General features: G+C 43.4%; 1 protein-coding gene across 2 annotated transcripts in view; it reads left to right on the forward strand.

Annotated features, from left to right (window-relative positions):
- The window catches only part of ROR1 (receptor tyrosine kinase like orphan receptor 1), a 410,977-nt gene that overhangs the window by 140,458 nt on the left and 259,118 nt on the right, over positions 1-11,401 (forward strand). Inside the window, exon 1 of one of the 2 annotated variants that reach the window (XM_050756588.1) lies at positions 10,675-11,214. The exons of the other annotated variant lie outside the window; for it this stretch is intronic. The gene's annotated coding sequence lies outside the window, so the exon portion shown is untranslated. Of the gene's footprint in view, positions 1-10,674; positions 11,215-11,401 lie in introns of those variants that run through there. 2 annotated transcript variants of the gene reach the window in all.

Below are 11,401 nucleotides of genomic sequence, written 5' to 3' on the forward strand. Positions count from 1 at the left end.
ATCTTTACAAATAATAATAATAATAATAATAATAAGACTAGTTAGCTGAGCATGGTGGCACGTGTCTGTAGTCCCAGCTACTCTGGGGGCTGAGGTGGGAAGATCACTTGAACCCAGAAACTCAAGGCTGCAGCAAGTCATGATGGTACCATTGCACTCCAGCCTGTTCAACAGAGTGACACCTTGTCTCCAAAAAAAAAAAAAGACATGGTCCCTGATCTCTACTCTCAGAGTTTCATATACTCCATTGAGGGAAGATAAAGTTTATTATAATGCAAGGAGAAACCGCTCTAAATGCAGCATTTACAAAACGCTATGAGAGCACAGGAGTCTGTTTGAGGGAAGTGGAGAAAGGCAGAGCTATTGCCATTTGGATCGGGTCTTGAAGGATGAGTAGGAGTTCTTCAGGAGGGGTAGGAAGGATGGATAACATGTACAAAGGCAAAACAATGCAAAAATACAATGGTATGATGTTGGCTGTGACTGGCATCTTACATTATAGGGCTGGGGAGACAGAGTTAAGCAGAACATTCAGCCGGAGTTGTATCCTTGACACTGTTGGGCTAAGAGGCTGGGTTGCCTTGTTTTAGTTTGAGGAAAGCTGTGGACCTTTTAAAGGGAGGGAATGATACGGGCTGTTCTCATCTGATACTTGTGCTTCTCTTCTCCCTGTTCTTTTGAGTTGGACTGTGGCCATGGAAGGGCAGAGGAGGAGAAATCTTCCAGCAGTCATGGGAGACACAGATATCCTTTATCTTAGTTGAGATTAACAAAACAAATTAACTTTGGGTGTGAGGAGAAGCACTTCAGATAAGAAATGGGCAAACTTGGCGGGGGGTTGCTGATAGTGACACTACATCTTCCCTATCTTTACTTGGGGGCCATTTATTTTTATTTTCCCCCTCTCTTTAAAAGCTGTTGTATCTCTAGGAAAAAAAAAAAGCCTCTACCTTTAGGAATGCAGTGTGGTTTTACTTCTGGTAGGTGAAGAAAATGTAGCTTCTTGATTTTTCTATGCTTGATAAAGGGTATAGTGTATAAATGTAGGATACAAAACTATCTCTAACAAGATCTCAAATTTTATTAAAGAAACACAAAATATGCATATATTAATGTAGAATAGACATGTGTAATATACATTGCCCTTTGGGTTGCAAGTTTTTCTTCTATATTTCTCACATGTTTTTTCTGGGAGAAAAATAAATCTTAAATATTTTAAACAAAAGTTCTCGGTGAGTGTGATCTCTGTACTCAACCTTGGAAACAAAAACAGATTTCTTGGGAGGAGGGGGGATAAAATTGGGGATATGCTGTATATTTTGGGAAGAATTTGGCTTATTTCTTGCTCAAACCTTTCACTAGTTGCTGTAGATTCAGATGGTTCTTTCATTATTCATTCTACACGTATTTACTGAGTAACTACTCATCAACCAGCTGTACCTTTCTGGACAGACTTATTTTGGACTGAAAGGCATTCCCTTGCTTGTCCCACGGCCTCCCCCTGAGATTTTCTTAGCTGCGCTCAGTGTGGCCACAGCACCCTGTGATTCTGTCATCACCTCCCTTGCTACGAGGCTGCTCTAGAGCCCTCCGTAAACAAGCTGTCCAGGCTGTTTGGATAAGAGCAGGGGAGAGACAATAATAAACTCGGGAGGATGGCATGACCAAGGTGATTCGCACTGGAGGTTTTTAATGGCTTTTTACACACGATGAGCACCTTATTGTCTGCAGTTTAAAAGGCTGTCCTCACACGGTGGCTCTGTGAATGCCAGCCTCTCCCGGGGAGCCTTCCCTAGCAGTGCAGCCTCAAATTCAGGGAAGGTTCTGGTTGTTTCTTCTGTGAACAAATATCAGAAGTTCCTGTGCCTATGTCAGGAGCTCTAGGTTAGGTGTGTAAAAGAGATGGCTAAGTTTGGGATGCTGCATTAGTGTTTTTTTTTTTTTTTTTTTTTTTTTTTTTTTTTAAGTTTTAAGATAAAAAAAAAATTGTTAGACTTCACTAGCTCTTGCTTTCTCCTTTTCAGCACCGGCTGAATAACCAGAACCCTGAGCTGAACTTGAGTATTCGGGAAGGTGAAGCACAGAGGAAAATGTTTTATTAGAAACAGGCTTTCTAGCTGTGACAAATTATATGTGAAATTTCAAGTACAGACCCGCAGGGCTGTGATGACTTCAAGAATGATCAAGTGTGGCCCAGCCTAGGAAAGTGAAGGGATGGGAACCCTGCGTGCCTGGTTTGTGGTGTGGCTTCACTTCCTAGTGGAGAGGGAGGCAGAAGGACAGAGAAAGTAGCAGGCTGCAGGGTGCTGCTGAGTTCAGGCTGTGGCCGTCCCCAGTATTTCAGCTCATGCCAGCAATCAGAAGACCTCCAGAAAGAAGAGGCGGGAGCTGTTACGCAAATCTGAGAACCTGTAAGTCGAGGTAGGAAGAAGACAGTTCAAATCCCTTTGGATGACTCTTGGGCTTTCTAAAGTCTGATCCCAATTTATCTTTCCAGATCATTCTATTAACCTGGCCAAACACCAAATCTTTTGTGTACACATGACCCTTGGAATCCTCTTCTCTGTTTGGCAAACTCTAAACCCTCCTTCAAGAACCAGTTCAGAAGTGATCAGTGTAATCAGCCATTTAAAAAAATTGGTTTAAATCTGTACCCCTCCACCCCTATTTCTGCTTCATCTCTCCCCAAGGCAGAATCAGTCTCTCTTCTCTGTTGCTTCCATGTGACTTGGCCGATGGACGCTGTTAGAATTGACGCTCACAGCTTGGGGGAGCAGATGGGGTCTGGGAGAGGCTCCTGAGTTCACTGGCACAGGATCATACAAGACAACAAGTGTGAAAGTCATTTGTTAATTGCAAAGCACTGTACCAGTGTGTTCATAGCTACCCTTTATTGAATACATCGTTGTGCTTGGTATGTTCTCATCAAATCCTCACAAAAACCATTTGAAGGTAGGTATTATAGTTGTCTTCCTTTTAAAGATACGAAAACTGAGTCTCTAAGAGGTTAAGAAGTGGGCTGCCCGTGGCCACATTAAATAGTAAGTGGCAAAGTTACATTAAACCGAGTTCTGACTCCACCATCTCAACCCATGTCACCATTTTGCTGGGCCTGTGGGCAATGCAGACGTGAGGGAGACATGGTCTTTGCTGTCAAAGCTTCTAATCCGGGCTGGAGGTAAGTCACTGCCAGCTGGTGTACAGCCTAAGGTGGGATACAGGCTCTAAGAAGGGTGCACATAGAAAGTGTTTGGAGAGCAATAAAGAGGCTTTGTGGAGACAGCTTTCCTTCCCTGCACCTTGAGGAGTGGGCAGGGTTTTTATAGCAGACTTAGAGAATAGGGAATGGCAGAAACTACATGAATAAAGGCTTAGGGGGGTGCAAGAAGACTGCAGCAGAGAGAAGGGTATGAGACTAAGGCTCTCTTAGTTACAGGACTGTTACCAAGGACTTAGAGCCCATAACATCTCCCACCCTCTGCCCCCCATCCTTGGTCTTCTATGATGGGAGACAGTTGCTAGCCTGCATGTAGGGATAGCTATGCTTATACAGAGGTTCTCACATGGAGTAGTACGGCTTCCCTGGGTTTGGAAGCATGTTTGATTTTGCCACAAAAATTGACAGGGGGTCAGGTGGGGTGGATGCGTGTGAAGCCAGGGTGGTGTGCTACAGTTGGCACTTGGTGCTCCCTGAGCCAAATATACTAAATATATTGTAATGGATGCGTCAGTCCTGCCAGGGAATAATTCTCCCACTCTGGAGACCAGCATCTCCTGTGTGGGATCCCCCATCTACAAGTATACATGTAAACTTTCCCCTGGGCCACTGCAGTGTCCCTCTGGGAAACATGAATCTGTTCCTGGCACCTCTCTAAACACTCTAGAATGGTTCAGTTGTTTTATCCCTATACATACTTGACCTTCAGAACCTGCTATTTATGCTACTCCCAAAGCATATAACTGAAAACAAACATTTCTACCCTATTTTTCTTCCCTTGAAATATCCTCTGGCTCTGAGGTCATTTAAGGAATAGGCAGCCCTTGCAGATTTTTGCAAGCTTCCTCTTAGCATGAACAATCACTGCAAAATGATCCATCTGATCTGGCTACCGTTGTGGAAGGGAAGAGGATAAAAAGAGCATTCATTGGGCCAGGCGCCTTCTCAAGAAGGGCTCATCAAGGTGGAAAACCAAGTGGCACATACTTGTGGAGAAAGTTTGAAAGGAGGAGGGGTTAAGGGAGTGGTAGGGATTGAGGAAAAGCCTAATAACATGGTAATAGGAGATAACAGACTACAAAACCCCTGTGAAACCAGGAATAAAAGAGCCCCATGCTTCACAAATACAAGATTGAATGGGTTTCATGTTTAATGTAAATACACCTGCCATTTGTTCTCTGAAGCACTGGTTACAGGTTTTGAGATAAAATAGAGTTTTGAACATTGTGCCAGTGTAATTTGCCTTTGCCCAGGCATAGACTGTACACTTTGTTCCTGAACAGTCCCTAGAGACAAAACAGTGCTCTGATCAGCTCAAAGGTCTCACCTCCTGATGTGAGACCTCTGCTTCCACCTGGCCTGCATGTGAAACTCCTTGGCCATTGACAGAGTAGGGGGAAGGGAGGCAGTGGCCCAGGGTGCCAGTGATCTCATGGCCAAAGTGGATCATTTTACTCTCCTGCCTTGAAGTTACCCACTGCATTAAGGGTAAAGAGCAAAACCCTCAATTTCTCCTATAAAGCCCCAGCCTACTTTTGCTCAAGTCTCACTGTCTTTCTCTGCAGTTGCTCAGGCCTGCTTTCAGTTCCTATGCTGTTACTGTGCAGGGTCCAGCCTCAGGGCCTTTGCTGTTCTCTGTGTGTGAGCCCTTCTCCCTTCCCCTTCAGCTTTCAATTCTTCTTTCGTTAAAGTCGACATTACATATTATTTCTTTAGGGACGCTTTGCCTGAACCCAGCCTCACAGCAGAAGACATCAGATGACCTCTTACATTGGTCATTGTGCACCATACTTTCCCTGTGGCTCCTCTCCCAGTTTATAATTATACATTTGTGTGATTACCTGATGAATGTCTCCTCTTCCACTGGACTGTGAGTTCCACGAGGGTAATTTTGGCCTCAGTCTAAGCCTGACACCTGGCGGGTACTCAACAGGTATTTGTTTAAGAAATTAATTATTAAATTTATCACAGATACATCAGATGATGCAAATAAGCAAACAGGAAGAAAAAAAGCAATTGCAATTCTACAACCGAAGAAAAACTACTTTTCATTTTTGGGCATATACTTCTTAAATTTTTTTTTTCTATTCTATAAAATAATACGATTTTCCCTTAATTGTATGGTAAACAGGATTAGGCATCCACTAAATTTAATTTGACATGATTTTATTCAACCAATCCCCTCTTGCTAGACTCAAATCAGATTGTATGATCTATTGTTTCATGGACATTGACGCAAAATTTAAAAATTAAATCGTTTTTGCATCTCAATCAGCATTTTACTTTATCCAAAAGGAGTATATGATGAGAAATCAAGAGTGACTGTCCAGGAAAATGGAGATGTGGTGGATGGAGCTGCAGACCACATGGGGAGAGCCCTGGTCCCAGGAAATGGCTGTGGTTGGTAGAGGGGAAAGTGTGGGGCAGTTGAGGAGTTGCCACCTGACCCTGGTGGAGGCAAACGTTGTTTTGTGGAAAGCACATGGCATAATGGCAGGGCCTCTGCAGGCTCAGTGATGTGGGTGAGCAAAATGGCTGCCTTGGGATTGATTATCTGGGAGCTTCTGAAGGCAGTAGGGTGGTGATCAATTTCTTAATGCTGCTCTCCCATCCTAGTGATGGGGAGAGAGGATGAGAAAGCCAGCTCTGGGGAGACAACTGTTGTTCCAAAGTGAGGCGTCACCACCACCTGCCATCTCGCAGACTCTTGTCTAGTGCCCCCTTGAGGCCATCCTTGTTGTTAGCCCTGACTCGGGTGCCCTGGCACCTGCTGTAAACCAAGCTAGACCCAGATTGCGTTTGGGTGCCTGGAACAGGAAGAAGTTTTAGGAATATACGTTAGAGATTCACCATGTTGTACTTTCTGCCAAAGCATCCCTCCCTGAGTCAGAATAGTGGAAGGCCGACTGTATTCCACGCACACCACTCACTGAATGCTTGTTATGAGTAGCACATCATATGACAGGAATCTCACAACAAAGCAATGAGGTAGTTACCACTATGATCTCCACCTTATAGATGAAGTACATGAGACTTGGAAAGCGTCAAAACCAGAATTTGAACGCAGGTCTGTCTGAACCCAGATGCTTTGCTTTTTAAACCACTCTTTATGAAGAATCTCAGTAGGTTCTTAAGAATGGGGTGTGATACTCTCTAGAGCGTTTGTGACCCAACACTGTGAATTGAAACAAGGCAAGCTCTGTGCTCCCATTTGGGGAAAGTTAATATTTCACATGCTCTCGAGAATTTAGGAGCTTGGTAAAAACTTACTATTAAACAGGGCTTTTCTTTAATTCCTTTTGTTTAAAGATTTTCTTGTGAAACACTCTATGTACTGTGCCTCCCTCTGAGACGTCAGTGGTGCCAGAGACCGTTAGGGAGTTTGTGTAAATAGAGAGAGGGCCAAATGCTGCCCACACAAGTAGTGAGGCATGAGGCTGAGTGTGTGGAACAGTTCCATAGCTAGCCCTAGGCTCTGAGGAGTGTCCTGAGACCTCATCTGGGTCTCAAAATCAGTGGGCAGTGTTGTGTCTGGGAGACAATGACCAGCGTGAGGAAATATCTTTAACCATTTATCTTTTTAAAAAGATAAGTTTGCTAAGCAAATAAAACCAGTTAGCCTTGAAAGTTCAGTATTAATGAATGCTAATGCATATCTTGATGATTTTTTTAAAAACTGACAAGTCTTACAAAAGACAGGAATATCTAGAGGGTAAATAACAGGACCAAAATGCTTTGAAACATCTTTGAAATGATGGTTCAATGCACAGGGTCAAAGGGTAGGACTGGTTCTCTTCAAACATTTTTTAAAAATGCCTCATTTTTATTTAACATTGTTTTGGGAAGGAGTGCATTATATTGACACATTGAGAAAAAAATTCCTTTTTGTTTTTCTAAAACTAATAGGAGCTTAGGCATTATGATTAAGGACCAAAAAGAGCCAATGCCGATGAATGCCCTCTTTCTTCAGCTGTAAAATTTAATAGCCGCCACCGAGAGGTTTTTCTTTTAATCAGCAAAAAATTTATTTTGTCCTTGACATTTTATGCCAAAAATCAGCCCAGAGAATGTGTTTTATAGCCTGGGCTGAACTGCCCTAAAGGTAGAGTTTTCCTATGAGCAGTGTTCATTGAATTGGCTTTTTTTGCACTAGATAACTATATTAATTTATTAGATAATCTTTTTATTTTTTCAGCAAGATAGAGGAAACTTACACAGAGACAGCAGAGCATAATGGGTAAGCATCTTGGTTCTTTTGGAAGATGAGATATTGGGTTCCATTGGCCTCGCTACTTCCTATCTCTCTGTCCTTGAGTAAATTACTCTTCCAGAGCCCGTTTCTTCGTTCAATTGGGGATCATAATAGTGCCGCCGTCATCATGCTGTAATGATTAATGCGCCTAAAGCATTTAGCACAGCTGTCAGCACTTATTGACTATTGACTAAATATTAGTGATGCACGGTGATCTATAACTTAAAACTTCGTCTCGGAATATGAAACTTCTTATGATCTGATACTAATAGGAATCAGCAGAAAATAAGGTGGTTCAACTATCCAGGAAAACTACCAAGTATCCGCTTAGCAGAGGCAAAATAAATGTAGCTTAAATGCAGCTGAAAATGCTAAAAGCTGCTTTTGTTTCTCACATTATAGAAATGCAGTTATTTTTATTAAAAGTGATGGGAAATCCATCTGAAATCTCCTGTCTTTCTTTTATCTGTTTGTAAAAATAGCTCAGTAAACCCATAAATGCCGAGACCCTCTTCAGTGTGAGGAACATTGTTGGGCGAGATGGGGAGTTCAAAGAAATATCAGATGCAATCCCTGCTTTGGTGGAATTTTTGTGTAATTTGGCAAATTAAATGGAAAAAAATTAAACAACAAAATAGCACCTATCTGCCAAATAAGTGAGGAAGGAAAGACCTCGGGCTGAAGCACTGGTAATAGGGATTTATTTGAGCTGGTTCTTCAAAGGATGGGTAAGGAAAGAATAGCAGGAAAGCCTCTCATAGGTATGGTTTAATGGCAAGAGCGAAGTCAGTGTAGTGGCAAAGAACAAGGCAGGAGGGTGGAGTGGTTAGCAAGTGAAGGCTCATTAACGCTTAAGGCTACCTTTGAACCAGAAGTGTCTGTCTGACTGGATTCAGGAGGCCTGTCCATCACGCCATTCTCCACCACCATGATTCATTACTCCAGAGTCTCTTATCTTCAAATCAAAAGCAAGACGAGAGGCAGATACAGATATGAGGAAGTGCTTTGCTTTTCGCTACTCTGCCAAACATAGTTTACATACCAACACTGATAATCTGTCAGCCCACCTCTCCTGGACACTTAATCATTTCCCTGGAATCCACTGGAATAATTTTTTTATGCATTACAAAGTATGCTTCAGAGTGTCTGTTTCTTAAGATAAGTTTGCATTCCTTCAGCCAAGTGGCATTCCCACAAAGCCCCAAGGTGGCCCGTGTTACACATTCCTTCTCACAGCCAAAGTGGTCAATTAGGAAGGCAGCTACCTTCATGGCCTGTTAGTAAGGATGTTGGACACTTGTTGGGCATTTACTCTGTGCGAGACACTGTTCCCAGTGCTTTACATGTCCAAATTCATTTAACTCTCCAGAAGAGGGAGCAGTAGGAGAGAAGGGTGATGAACAGACCCTACAAACGGACTAACTTCTTAAATAAGGAACCAGCAATTAGTTCTAAAAATGTTTATGTAGTGCTTACTGCGTGCCAGACACCGTGATTAAAGGACAATCGAAGTAACTCAGGAATCACCTCTGAACTGCCAGTATGGGTGTTTTATCACCTTCCATGTTCTGTGTTGATGGTTTATTGAACACATTTTTAGTTTTTCAGGGCAGTGCTTATGAAATTCAGTGTGCATTTGGATCACCTGGGGATCATGTTAAAATGCAGATTCTGATTTGAAAGTGCTGTAGTGGAGCCTGCGAGTTTGCATTTCTAACAAGCTCGTAGGGGGTGGCAACGCTGCATGTCCAGGTGACCTCTTGAAGTAGCAAGATCTTAGAGAACCAAGTAAATGGCAGAGGAAATACAAGCAGGATAAGACAGGAACATATTGTCACTTTCACACCAGAAGAGGCAGCAGGCCTGGATTTGGCCCCAGGCCCCAGTTCAACATAATCATTATGATTGTTGTCGCTACCACATGCACCAAAGGAATCTAAGAGCTTGGAACCTCAAGGCCCAATGGCACAGTTTACTACGCTAACACACCTTAAAGTTAAAGGAAGCATGTACGCTCTCCTAGGAACATGACAGATAAGGTGCAACAGAGAAAGCGGGGTGGGGCGGGTGGGGTGGGGGGCTAGAAGTCAGGAAACCTGTGTTCTCATCAGGGTTCATTTACAGACTTGCTATGTGACCTAGTTTAATCACAGAGCCTTTCAGTGTCCCAATATCCTCATCTGCAAAACAGACAGGTAACATCTGCTCTGCCAACCCAGGACTGCAGAAGTGAGAGAGGATGCACAAAAGCTTATGGAAAAACCAAAGAAGCACTGCAAATGTGCATTTTTATAATTAAAAATACAGAGTCTTCAGCAGTAGGCAGATAACGGGGTATCTCAGGAGCTCCCACTTTGGTTTATGTCTCTCTGAGGGCTTGTTATGCTTCTCAGCCTATTCTGTATTCAGGAGATTCATAGAGCTTCGGGGGGAACTGGCTTCGTGCTATTTCAGAGCAGCCCACTTCAGCCTCTTCTTCACCAATAGAAACCCTAGACTATCACAGCTTGTCCTTCTTGCACTGAACCCATTAAGAATAAAGGAAGTCTCTGGGCTGGGGAGTGGAAGGGAGGGACGTAACATTTACTGAGTATTTTATGTGAGTTATTTTACTTTTTTTTTTTTTTTTTTTTTTTTTTTTTTTTTTTTTGAGACGGAGTCTTGCTCTCTCGCCCAGGCTGGGGTGCAGTGGCCGGGTCTCAGCTCACTGCAAGCTCCGCCTCCCGGGTTTACGCCATTCTCCTGCCTCAGCCTCCGGAGTAGCTGGGACTACAGGCGCCCGCCACCTCGTCCGACTAGTTTTTTGTATTTTTTAGTAGAGACGGGGTTTCACCGTGTTAGCCAGGATGGTCTCGATCTCCTGACCTCATGATCCGCCCGTCTTGGCTTCCCAAAGTGCTGGGATTACAGGCTTGAGCCACCGCACCCGGCCGAGTTATTTTACTTAACCTTAACAACACTCCTAGGAGGAAGGTAGTTTGAATTATGAAATTGTTCCAGTTTCATGGATGAGGCACCTAAAGCTCAGACAGGCTCACTTGCCTGGGGTTTGGTTTTGTTTCTCTTTGTAAAAGGTAAGTCTTAGGCCGGGCGCGGTGGCTCAAGCCTGTAATCCCAGCACTTTGGGAGGCCGAGATGGGCGGATCACGAGGTCAGGAGATCGAGACCATCCTGGCTAACACGTCCAAACCCTGTCTCTACTAAAAAAAAAAAATACAAAAAACTAGCCAGGCGACGTGGCGGGCGCCTGTAGTCCCAGCTACTCGGAAGGCTGAGGCAGGAGAATGGCGTGAACCCGGGAGGCGGAGCTTGTGGTGAGCTGAGATCCGGCCACTGCACTCCAGCCTGGGCGACAGAGCCAGACTCTGTCTCAAAAAAAAAAAGAAAGGTAAGTCTTTTCAATTTAGTAGCTCAAAACACACGATTCTTTCCTTTTCATAAGACTATAAAGTTAGCAACCTCTGGTATCTGCTTAACAGTTCACTTTGTGCAGGTTATTCCAGAGGTAGATAGCATGGGTTTAGGTCTAAGCCAAAAATTTTGTGCCAAACACCCATCTCTTTGCAACGGAATTGGAGTATTGTTTCAGAATTCTTTGAATTCTTAGTTTGCAGAATCTCATAAAGAGTTCTACAGCTCACTTTTCCTAGAAATAGAGGAGAGCAGCAACTGAAGACAGCAGGCTTTTTCTTTTTAGTATTGATGATGATGATGATGATGATGGGCTTTAACACAGATTATCCAGGTAATCCTCGTGTAGTCCTGTGATGTTGATGGTTTTGTTACCCATATTTTAGAGAAGAGGAAACTGGAGACTTAGAGAGTTAAGAGACTTATACAGAGCCTCAGTACTCCCAAGCATTTAGGACTAAGTGGACTTTAGTCCTGGTTATTCCAGCTCCAACTCTGAGGCTTGTTTCCATATTCCCCTG

The sequence above is a fragment of the Macaca thibetana genome, chromosome 1, assembly GCF_024542745.1.
Source record: "Macaca thibetana thibetana isolate TM-01 chromosome 1, ASM2454274v1, whole genome shotgun sequence".
NCBI classification, from domain to species: Eukaryota; Metazoa; Chordata; class Mammalia; order Primates; family Cercopithecidae; genus Macaca; species Macaca thibetana.